Genomic DNA, 12,757 nt, shown 5'->3' with positions numbered 1-12,757 from the left:
CTCGCTGCACGCCGTCAATGGCGTTTTGACTGAGGGAGGGAGGCGCTGCTCCTAATCAGCAGGCTCCCCGAACGTGAAGCAGTGGGTCAAGGTAGGCTAAAAACACAGGATTAAACAACACTGAAATGATTAAAAGATTATTAAAAGCAGTATCAATCACAAAGTGCAGCTCCCGGCTTTCCGCCTCAGGAGTGGGAATCTCTGGTTATTCACTCGTATTCAGTGCTTTTAAACTCGGCGGAGGGGGCGTGGCCAGAAAAGGGGGCGTGGCCTCGCTGCACGCCATCAATGGCGTTTTGACTGAGGGAGGGAGGCGCTGCTCCTAATCAGCAGGCTCCCCGAACGTGAAGCAGTGGGTCAAGGTAGGCTAAAAACACAGGATTAAACAACACTGAAATGATTAAAAGATTATTAAAAGCAGTATCAATCACAAAGTGCAGCTCCCGGCTTTCCGCCTCAGGAGTGGGAATCTCTGGTTATTCACTCGTATTCAGTGCTTTTAAACTCGGCGGAGGGGGCGTGGCCAGAAAAGGGGGCGTGGCCTCGCTGCACGCCGTCAATGGCGTTTTGACTGAGGGAGGGAGGCGCTGCTCCTAATCAGCAGGCTCCCCGAACGTGAAGCAGTGGGTCAAGGTAGGCTAAAAACACAGGATTAAACAACACTGAAATGATTAAAAGATTATTAAAAGCAGTATCAATCACAAAGTGCAGCTCCCGGCTTTCCGCCTCAGGAGTGGGAATCTCTGGTTATTCACTCGTATTCAGTGCTTTTAAACTCGGCGGAGGGGGCGTGGCCAGAAAAGGGGGCGTGGCCTCGCTGCACGCCGTCAATGGCGTTTATGGCAAACCTCTTCCAGAAAAACATCACACTGCTGGGCCAAACAGAGCTGTAGTAGAATATAAAAATATAATGCAAACCACACAGCCCTCACCCAGAGGCATCTGCTTGTTTACATCCATAAATGGACAAACAATAAACTCGAGGCGCAGGGATAGAGACACACCACCACAGTGCAAATTGAGCAAAACCACCACAAACACACTGACAACAAATCAGGAATACACAAGTCTGATTTCCCCAATAAATGAACCTTCTGTTGGAGAGCAAACTACCATAAAAATTAAGGGTATTAACAGACCATGTAAATAGTGTAGGGTGGCTAAATAAAAATACCTACCATAACATAACAAAGAGTTCTTTCCTATTTGCACAGTTGCTACTAGCACAGTATCAGGTTTACTTCCCCACTTTCTGGACAGCCAAGTCCATTTTCTTCTTTGGCTCAATACACCACGGAAAGTCCTATTTTGACACAGTAAGTATGTAGATTTTAAAGGTCGTTATGGTGATGGAGGGATGTCTATCTTGGTCTGAGACACTTTTAATTGCCCGAGGATTTGGAGAACAAAAATTTTCTGTCATCTAGAATATGAAAGGTTTAGACTCGTCCGCAGAAGTGCTCTATGGCATGAACTGCTTCTGAGGGAGCTTGAAAGGGGTCATCTGGTGAACAATGTCACATGAGCTCTGAAAAGCCATCAGTGATGCTAGAACACATTTCTGATTCAGGATGCTGGCCAGGGGCTACAGCAAGCAAAAACTGTAGGTGTTCTAAGAGCATCATGCTGCTACTGAACAAGCAAGTGTATCAAATGAGCATGACAAAAAGTTTTAAGTGGGGAGCTGAAGGGATGGATGCGGGTGAATGATAGTCAGACATTTTTTAGTGAAAATGTGGTTCAGTTTGCATTATGGTGCGATATTATGAATCATGTGAATACATTGTGTCAATTTATTTTACAATAAAAAAAAAATAATTAAAGAAATGAGTTACTTAGAAGAGACCATTAATAAATCAGAGTGGTTTTAGCCATGCATGCACACAAGGGTAAAATAATTTGTGGATTGGTTGTTTTCGCGCCCTACTTTAACACGTCTGTCTCCACATTTCCCAATTAAAAGACGCAAAGGATTCTTGTCTGCTATGTTGGCAAACTTTAAAAAGGAGCTATTGGTTACATTAGTGCCTTTCATGTGCCTCATTCTTGTAATCTGATATCTCCCACTCACAAGGGTGGCATGCCTTTGTTCTCTGGGCTCTCCTTAATTTCCGTTGATCTTTCAATGCTTTTGAGCACACAGCTCAAATTGAAAATTTCACAGATTGAAAGGCTTCACTGTTTTCCATCACCTTTCTTAACTCATTCCAGGTCTGGGGGTGCTGTACCACCTGCTGCACCCCTAGTTCCAACACCCGGGGCGCCCGTTGGTTGTAATTGTGAGTGACATATGTGTGGACAAAAAGGAGTTTGTGTTTTCTATCTACACTGGATGGCACCTTTGGGAATGTACAACACAAGGAGTATACTCTGTGTATGGGGAGTATGGATCTGTCCTCCTGCCTCAGCACATGTACTTCAAGGCACTTTTATTTAGGAATAGCTTCCACAGATTGACAGGTTCATGTATGTTTTAGCTCTAGCACAAAGAAGCAGAAGAATCAGTGCTTAACTTGAGCCGGTGTTTTCTAGTGCTCAGCCGGCACTTAATCATCAACACCAGTGCTTTTCATTAGCACCAGTTAAGGACACGTTCATTTATGCATAGGGAGATTAAGTGATTTGTCCGGAATCACAGGATGTTAAGCCGATGCCGTGGCTCAAAACTCGTTCCCCTGTGCCAAAGTCAGCAACTCTGGCCATTATGCCACATCCTGTCCCCACTTTTGTGGTTGGTAGTTGGTTTTGTTTTAGGCCTGGTCTGGTGGAAGCTGCCTCCTGACAAGAGCCCCAGCACTTATTTTTTTACAAATTAACCACTGCAATGAATGGTCCACATAGGACAATTTTTGCAACTGAGATCAAGAAAGCAAAACCTGTGTATCCATGAGACATGGAATCAAAGCAGTAAAACTACAATAAAACAGTGTTGTCAATAGAGCAGTCGACAGTCATGAGGAACCTATCAGCGGTACCAAATAAGGTGATACAATGGCAGTGTGCTGAGGAATGTAATGCCACGTCTCTAATTGTTAAATGCAATGGTCTTGTCTGAGACCTCTGATGTGCACTTTGTAACCTGGCTGCTGTAAATACAAATGTACTAGACTAACAGCATCATGGCACACTCACCCTGAAAACATCAATAGTCTTCTCAAATGAATGCGAACATGCATAGAATGTTGATAGGAAGTATTGTCAATGTCGATTTCCCAATAACATTACTGTACCGCCCCTAAACAGTATGAGACTGAGAATAGCCAGCACTACAAGTGCTGTGTTAAGTAAAGATCGTGTATCAGTATGCTGAGGAGTGTGCTACCAGAAGGTGCAGCAGGGGAAGGCAAGCAGTCAATAAAATGTAGTATCTGGGGTAGAACAAGTGCTCAGAGCAGCAGCCAGTGCACCTACCACAACTGGCCCCTTGTAATACAGCAGACGCCGGAGACCACCAACAACTAAGGTATGTGTATAAAAGGCATTGTTTTATTTTGTAATTTTTACCCTCTTAAAGCTGTTAGGTCTCTATGACATAGTACTACAATAATACCTATATGCATGCTTATTTTACAGTTATTCATTGTCTAAAGTTTTTAACAAATACCAGAACTGCCTTATAGAATAAAAACAAAATCCATAGCTACTTACATTAAGTATAGAGTGTGTTTCATCAGCGTGGCTGTTTCACCTCTGCGCCATGTTAACTCTGTAGTCTTCTGCCAAAGCCTGTTTAACAGCAAAGATACAATTAGGTGCTCCATCAAATTTCAGAGTGCAAGTGCAGTTAAGTCCCTTTTTCAATTTTTTCTCTGCACACTCCCAAGGTGTAAAAAGAGCGCCTTAAAAAATGTCATACTTCCACCGACCTCTCCCTGTCTAAGAACATCATGACTGTGCATATTTCCAGACCCTCAGCGACACTTTTTGCAAGACTCCCATGCTTATCAGTCCATGCCACCTCTCTCCCCGCATAGAAGCCTCGTCGTGTCCTAGACAGGCAGGAAACTCATGGAAAAAAAGCTTACATGTTGCATTTCAATTTTTTTCTCTGCACACTCCAAAGGTGTAAAATGCGTGCCTTTAAAATTGTCATGTTTTCACTCTCCCTCTCATACACTGTCCCGCCTAAGAGTCCCTTGTGCCCATTTCGCGCCACTCTTTTACAAGATGGTCGTGCTTATCAGTCCCTGACAGCTGACTCCCACGTGGAAGGATCTTCGTGTCTTGACCGTCTTCAGGCGCTAAAAATGTTACATCAGCCCACTTACATTTTTCCATCATGTTACATCTCCAGGACGGGTTTGCCGCCTTTTGTGGAACTTGCACCATTCAGCCCTTCTGGGCTGGAGCAGCCTATTTTACAATTACAAAAATATGCCTATACATGTTGATGAATCCTAGCGCATGCTGTACAAGAATGTCCTGTTTCTCATCCATGTCCCCACACTCACACGTAGAGCAAAAGCTCAGTTGCATAACACTGGTTTTATTTTTGTACTTAATTTGTTTCACAAACCTAGACTGTCAGTTCCGTGGTGCAACATTGTTCACAGACAAAGTTGAAAGTCTCTGATGTAAATGACATTAAGTACAAAAATAAAACCAGTGTTATGCAACTGAGCTTTTGCTCTACGTGTGAGTGTGGGGACATGGCTGAGAAACAGGACATTCTTGTACAGCATGCGCTAGGATTCATCAACATGTATAGGCATATTTTTGTAATGCTATGTTCTGGGATTGCCCCCAGTTAGCTACTTTTTGGGCAGAGATTAAAGTTACTTTGGACTCAATTATCAAATCCGATAACTCCTTATCTGTATCACTTGTCATCCTTGGTGTAGACCAGAACATAACTGGGACAGCACGATCCTTTTTGTTTTACGCCATTCTGCTGGCAAGACGGCAGATATACATGCATTGGGTAGACACCATCCCTCCTATCCACTCAGCATGGCTAAATTCATTATATGAAACCTCAAAGGTAGATCTGAAAAGATCATGCAGAGTCCAGAATCTCACATTTTGGAAGCTTTTGACAGAGTGAAAATGAGGTCCTTTTTGGTTCTAAACCCCCCCCCCCCCCCCCCCCCCCCCCAATATCCGATGATTAAGCCCACTCACTAAATAGTTCAGTATGGTGGTCCGCCCAGATTTCGACATATATATACTGAATATTTTGGCACGAAGTTGGTTTGAGACATCGTCATAAGATGTATGGTTGTTCCTATCAACTCATAAAATTCTCTGTCTACTTCTGAAGCGGCTCAATCTTCAGGGCCTTGCTCCTAGAGGTAATGAGATGTTTTGGTCGGTTCCTTCCACATCTAAGGGACGTGTGTCGGGCAGATGAGGATAAAAAAAAAAAAAAAATGTACAAAAAAAAAAAAAAAGAGTCATTTGCGTCTTTTAATTGGGAAATGCGGAGACAGACATGTGTTAAAGTAGGGCGCGAAAACAACCAATCCACAAATTATTTTACCCTTGTGTGCATGCATGGCTAAAACCACTTTTTTTATTGTAAAATAAATTGACACAATGTATTCACATGATTCATAATATCGCACCATAATGCAAACTGAACCACATTTTCACTAAAAAATGTCTGACTATCATTTACCTGCATCCATCCCTTCAGCTCCCCACTTAAAACTTTTTGTCATGCTCATTTGATACACTTGCTTGTTCAGTAGCAGCATGATGCTCTTAAAACACCTACAGTTTTAGCTTGCTGTAGCCCCTGGCCAGCATCCTGAATCAGAAATGTGTTCTAGCATCACTGATGGCTTTTCAGAGCTCATGTGACATTGTTCACCAGATGACCCCTTTCAAGCTCCCTCGGAAGTAGTTCATGCCATAGAGCACTTCTGCGGACGAGTCTAAACCTTTCATATTCTAGATGACAGAAAATTTTTGTTCTCCAAATCCTCGGGCAATTAAAAGTGTCTCAGACCAAGATAGACATCCCTCCATCACCATAACGACCTTTAAAATCTACATACTTACTGTGTCAAAATAGGACTTTCTGTGGTGTATTGAGCCAAAGAAGAAAATGGACTTGGATGTCCAGAAAGCGGGGAAGTAAACCTGATACTGTGCTAGTAGCAACTGTGCAAATAGGAAAGAACTCTTCGTTATGTTATGGTAGGTATTTTTATTTAGCCACCCTACACTATTTACATGGTCTTTTAATACCCTTAATTTTTATGGTAGTTTGCTCTCCAACAGAAGGTTCATTTATTGGGGAAATCAGACTTGTGTATTCCTGATTTGTTGTCAGTGTGTTTGTGGTGGTTTTGCTCAATTTGCACTGTGGTGGTGTGTCTCTATCCCTGCGCCTCGAGTTTATTGTTTGTCCATTTATGGATGTAAACAAGCAGATGCCTCTGGGTGAGGGCTGTGTGGTTTGCATTATATTTTTATATTCTACTACAGCTCTATTTGGCCCAGCAGTGTGATGTTTTTCTGGAAGAGGTTTGCCATAATAGATAGATGGTTTATACTAGATGTTGAACACCCTCATTTTCTGTGTAAGACTTGTGTCTTGCTGTAACTTGTGTAAAGAAGCAGGTTGGCATGGTTTAAACTGATGTGGTATTGCAGTGGGTGGTATAGGGGGGTGTGGGGAGTCATGTGTGGTCTTGGCTATTGTACTTCTTTTGGTTGTATAGAAATAGATTGCAATTTAGTGTGGTAAGGTGAGGTATGGTGTTATGTGGCATTTGGTGATGTGGTACACATACCTTTAAGGTGATAGGTAATGATATGGCGTGCCAAAGTCTGAGAAAGTGTGGCATTGTGTGGTATTGTGTGTGTTGAGAGTGGTATGGTACTGAGAGATGTGGTCTTGAAAATTGATGATGTGACATGATGGCATATGTTGGTGTATGAGCTGTAGTGAGGTAGACTGAAGTGGAGTGGTGCAATATGAGATTGTCTTGTTTGGTATGTTGGTGTGTTCGCTGGTGCGGTGTGGTGATATGTACTAAGTGAACTTTATTTATGTATAGTTCTGCTGTGTTTTGATGTGTAATGTAATTGCTCTTATATGGATAGTTGTGGTATTGAAGGGCACATTTACTGCATGCTGTGGTGTAGTTTGATGTGGAACCATAGGGAACTATGGGAGGGGTTGATAGATGGGTGGAGTGCAATATGATAGCCTGTGATGTGGCTTGGTATAAAGTGTGGCATGTTGTAATCTGGAATAAGTATACTTGTATCCGGCGGTGCAATGTGTAGGATGTTGCGTTTTGGTGTGGTATAGATTGGTGTGGTGTACATTAGTGTGGTGTTAGATTTTGTGGTGCTATGTGACATATGTGGTATGGTGAACAAGGAGGTGTGTTGTGGTACAGTAGGGTGTGTTGTATACCATAGAATGTATGGTCCTGTGTGGAGGTATGAAGACAACAAGGGTGCTGTGAGGGGCGGCAAAGTGACAGGAAGAGTTTTGCAATAATAGATAGATGGTGTATACTAGATGTTCAACACCCTCATTTTCTGTGTCAGACTTGTGCCTTGATGTAACTTATGTAAAGAAGCAGGTAGGTATGGTTTAGACTGATGTGATGTTGCAGTGGGTGGTGTAGGGTGGTGTTGGGAGTCAAGTGTGGTTTGGGCTATTGTACTACATTGGGTTGTATAGTAATTCTATAGCAATTTAGTGTGGTAAGGTGAGGTATGGTGTTATGTGGCATTTTGGTGATGTGGTACACAGACCTTTAAGGTGAGACTTAATGATATGGTGTGCCAAAGTCTGAGAAAGGGTGGCATGGTGTGGTAGTGTGTGTGTTGAGAGTGGTGTGGTACTGAGAGATGTGGTGTTGAAAATTGATGATGTGACATGATGGAATATGTTGGTGCATGATATAATGGGCTGTAGTGAGGTAGACTCAAGTGGAGTGGTGCAATATGAGATTGTCTTGTGTGGTATGTTGGTGTGTTCGGTGGTGCGGTGTGGTGATATGTACTAAGTGAACTTTGTTGTTGTATAGTCCTGCTGTGCTGTGATGTTGCATGTGATTACTCCTATATATGGATAGTTGTGGTATTGAATGGCATGTATACTGCATGGTGTGATGTAATCTGTGGTGGAACCATAGGGAACTAAGGGAGGGGTTGATGGGTTTGTGGGGTACAATATGATAGCATGTGATATGGCTTGGTATAAAGTGTGGGATGTTATAATCTGGTATAAGTATACTTGTATCCGGTGGTGCAATGTGTAGGATGTTGCGTTTTGGTGTGGTGTAGATTGGCGTGGTGTTAGGTTTTGCCCTACATACTGACCCTTATTAATAAACTCCAACACATTACCCTCACTTAGAAAGAAAACACAATACACAACACACAACACATGTCATCACTATGTATTTTATTTTCCTTTTCATGACTTGTATCATTTTACATCAGTGCCTTTAAAAAGGTTTATTTTATTATTTTCTTTTAGTATTTGTCACTTACATTGTGCATTTCAACTTTGGCTGTGCATTATGTTGCACCAGAAACTTTACTGTTTAGGTCTGTGACAGCACCTTAGTATGATAAAGAACCAGGCACTGTCCTGATACACAGCCCACACAGTTGCATTACATACAGGCCCGTGTATATTATCCCTCAAACATTAAGTTCCTTTAGAAAGAAAGAAATGACAACTGCACAGAGGGTGTTTATATTTATTTCCCCTATTTTGGTCTCCATAACAGACATCATTTTACATCAGAGACATTTAAAATATGTATTTATTTTTTCCTTTTCACAATAGGAATCATTTTACACAAGGCCCTTTATACTTAGGTTGTGCAAGATATTGCACAGGCACCCTAGCAGTCTGGGGCTGATGTAGCACAGTCCAGCATGTTACAGAACACTGCCTGGACATGTTGCCAATCCCCTGCTGCTGCTTTACAAGATGACCATGTTTATCACCCCAAATACATTACCACATATGTAAAAGAAATCACAATTGCATAACCCTTGTTTTTATTTTCATAAATGCTGTCACTTTCGCCCATAGACTTTTTAAAATTAGGCGGCAAAATTACCACCATCGCAATCCAATGGCCTAACTTCCCTCCTCTTTTAGGGCCAATGGCTTTCCTTCCCACTGCTGCCTATGGCACGCCCCCACGCCTCAGGCCACCACTCAGGAACTCCATTGGCAACAGGCACGCCTCCTGGGGGGCTGGTCTATCTCCCAAAAAAGACCCTGAAACACTCTAGGGCTCCCATTCCACAGATGGACCTCGACGCTGCTCAAGCAACATCAGGCTGCAGCCTCTACTAGCCAGTGGACATGCCCAGACATGTCCCTGCTTGCCCAGGCATGGCCCTGCTGACCCAACAAACATGGCGCACACAGGTAAGTCTCTGCTCATCCATCCCACAACCCTAAAACACCCCTGTAGGTCCTACTGGCGGCCTTGCCGCTAGCCCTAGGCACCCCACACCATCACTCTACAGCCCTTGACACACATCCATTAATTCCTGTGTGAAGGGCACTCGCACACTACACATGCCCCACTTCCACCACTGCCCCTCTGGGGGAGGGTGCCCTCAGACCCTGGACTTCCGGCCCCAGACTTCCGGGGCAGGACTTCCGGGGCGGGACTTCCGGCTCCTACGTCACTTCCAGGGGGCGTTCCCACCTGTCAAAAAATGAATGGTGATGGAATGTAGGTCCCCTATACTACTCACATGCTCCGTCCATCACCACCCCCTTTTGTACTGCTTTTGGCCGCCATAAGTGTGGCAGGGTATGCTCCGACGTGAGTCCCTTGCTCACTTTGCCACTGGATTCAAGCAAGCCGGGCTGAAGACGGCTGGAATGCCAGAAACCGGTCCTCGAAAGCTTGTTACCGGTCCAGGGAAGGCATGGCTTGGCAGTTCGGGCTGGACTGTTCCCATGAGGCACAGGGTCAGACTGATTTGCATATAGCCATGTCTGAACTGGGGTGGCAGTGTGGGCTAAAGAACGATGATGGATCAAACCCAGATCTTTTGACTGGGTGTGAGTGTTTGATTGGTTCAGGTGCTCCGCCCATCACCACCCCCTTTTGTACCACAGGCCTACTAGTAGCATTTAAGGTACATGCCCTGAGTACATGTAGTACGTCTGTACTAGGAACTTACGAGTAAATTTAATATGCCAATTGGATGCAGGCCAATTTTACCATTGTTAAAGGAGAGAGCACATGAACTATAGCACTGGTTAGCAGTGGTAAAGTGTGCAGGGGCATGTATCTCGAATGTGCCTCTGTGGGCCTGCCTCACTGGTTGTGCCATCCAGAGAGGTGGCTAATCGAATATGCCAAAGGTTTGCCCTGGTGGGGCCTGTGTGCACGGATTACTGTTACTCAGTTTGGCACTTATAAAGCTATGTGCCAAGGTTATGCATGTCTCCTGCTATATTGGAGTTCTATCTGATGACAGGGTGCAGTGTTGGGAAGAGGTTGTGCAGGTGTTTGTATGTGTTACCTGCAAAAGTCATGAATGACACCAGGTGGTGTGTTTGGTATGACGGGGCCTGCTTCTCACATTGGATTAGCATGAGGGGGTGTATGGAAAGGCTGTCCAGCATTATTTCCTATGGGCAGAATAGTAACTATATAGTCTTTGGTAGTTCATAATAGTGAATCCTCTCCGGTAGTGTGAGGGGGGTCGACATTACGGTGCTAGAAATGTCCCTTTGTGAAAGTGAAAAAACTAGGATGATAGTCATAGACTTCAGGTGCACTACCAGTATTCACTCAAAGGAGTGTTCTTCATTAACATACACAGGTAATCAGATATCGCAAATACATTATTAAAAGTGAAAATCCAAAGACCACATACAAATATATACAAAGTCCATCGTAAAGTATTCTGTGAAACGATAATTGTAGCTCATTCAAAATTTATATTGAGTAGGCTTGTGAGGGAAACTTCATTCATGGGTGTTGAATGGCAATAACATGAGTCCCACGAGTTTTAACCAAATCCCAATGTATTTCGGGCATAAACCACTGCCCATCATCAGGGGAATCTACAAGTAAATGAGTACAATATCAAAATACATTTTTGTAGACTATTCACATGTGTATACATGAGGAGAACATTTGGAAAATGAAATTGTGAAAAAATGTGACAAGAATCTAGCCAAAACTGTAGTTGAGTGAGGTCGACGTTTGCAAGGATATATGAATATATGAAGCCCAGAATAATAGAAGTGTACCAATAAGAGAAAATGAGGAAAAAGAAAAGTCACCCAAACCAAGATCAACAAGCTATCAAGGTACGGAAGAAAATCTAAAGTTCCATGCAAATATACTGATGCTCCTCTCCAAATGATGCTTTCCCAACTACTAGAATGCAACATTGAAAGAAAGTGAAATGCACATGAAGAGACCCAAAGTGACAACATGCGGTACTCTTTTTACCCAAAGCCTACGAAAGGAGATGACTGGGAGTAATCCAGAGCAAGATCCAAACATGGCGACCACACAGCGCAAAAAAAGAAGACACAATGGGGCATATTACGATGGCGAGCAGACCGGGAAACGGGACTGACCGCCATAGGTGCGGCTGTCCTTCCTTAGAGATTAGGATGCCACAGTGTCGGTGGCATCCCGCATACATTGCATTGTGGCGGGCGGTGCTGTAAGCAGCACCCGCCACAATGCAATATATGCATATCGCGCATTTGCATGCACAACATGGCAGGCAACGTGCGGTGCCTGCCACATTGTGCACGCAAATGGACGCAGGTACCATGGGTACCCGCCAAGTGCACAACCAACCCCCCCCACCCCTGGGGGCCCGCAACAGGCCCCCTGAAAGTGATCTCTGCCTGGCTTTCCATGGCGGAGTCTTTGCCATGGAAAGCTCTGCACCGCCACCCATCATGATATGGATGGCGGTGTCTTACAGACACCGCCACCATATCTGAGCCCTTTTCAGCCCGGTTGCATGTTTGACCGGCGGAAAACCGGGGGACAGTCTTTCCGTCCGCCGGGGTCCCCCCCACCATAGTAATATGGTGGGGGGAAATGGGCGGTGGCGATCCGCCCTCTATTATAATAGAGCCAATGTCTCAAGCTGCGATTAACCAGACAGTTATTAATTAGAGCCCTCGCGAGTAAAGTAACAAGAAACAACTCACCGAAGCTCAGTGCAGCAATTAACATAAATCCCAGCCGCTGTCAAACGCATGCTAAATAAGCAGGTCAGCTTCCAGTACAACAAAGTCAGGACAGGCATTGTCGGTGCCACATGTGAAAAACACTCTATTTAAACAGAAACACCAAAGTTTTAATATAAGAAAACAAAAAAACGCTTAAATGCACTCAAACAAGTGCTCCATGAAAAACTTACCAAGGATTTGTGCAAGACTGCACAAACAGTGTAACCAATTCCAGGAAAACAAAATGTATCTGGTGAAGAAACAAAATCTCCATTGCGCTAATTCATGCTAGACGCGGTTCTGAGCGAGTGCACGCGCACATGTGCAACCTGGAAGTTAAACACGGAGCAAGAGGCCGCCCAGTGCTGATTTAAAGGGACAGTACAAGCTTGTAAAAGAGAGGTTAACAATAAAGATCACAGAAAAAAAACTAAAAACAGAGAAAGAAAAAAAAGACATAGAGCCAAATTCAGTCAAGAATGTCAGTGGATAAAAAATAGATTAAATAAGTTGATAAAAAAACTTCAAGCGAAGTGATTAGCAATCATGATTTAACAAAGTGAGCACATATGGGGTAATGTATCTCATGATGCATTT

The 12,757-nt window shown here is 43.7% G+C and overlaps 1 long non-coding RNA gene across 5 annotated transcripts in view; it reads right to left on the bottom strand.

Annotated features, from left to right (window-relative positions):
* LOC147751123 (uncharacterized) overlaps positions 1-12,757 on the bottom strand; it is a 426,133-nt gene that overhangs the window by 401,032 nt on the left and 12,344 nt on the right. For 2 of the 5 annotated variants that reach the window (XR_015295544.1, XR_015295543.1), the window contains exon 2: positions 3,649-3,726. This is a non-coding gene — a long non-coding RNA (uncharacterized LOC147751123). Of the gene's footprint in view, positions 1-3,648; positions 4,001-4,025; positions 4,120-12,757 lie in introns of those variants that run through there. The other 3 variants (XR_015295540.1, XR_015295542.1, XR_015295541.1) reach the window with 3 other exon arrangements.

Source organism: Lissotriton vulgaris, chromosome 1_1 (genome assembly GCF_964263255.1).
Source record: "Lissotriton vulgaris chromosome 1_1, aLisVul1.2, whole genome shotgun sequence".
NCBI classification, from domain to species: domain Eukaryota; kingdom Metazoa; phylum Chordata; class Amphibia; order Caudata; family Salamandridae; genus Lissotriton; species Lissotriton vulgaris.
This window is presented reverse-complemented; position numbering and strand designations above follow the sequence as displayed.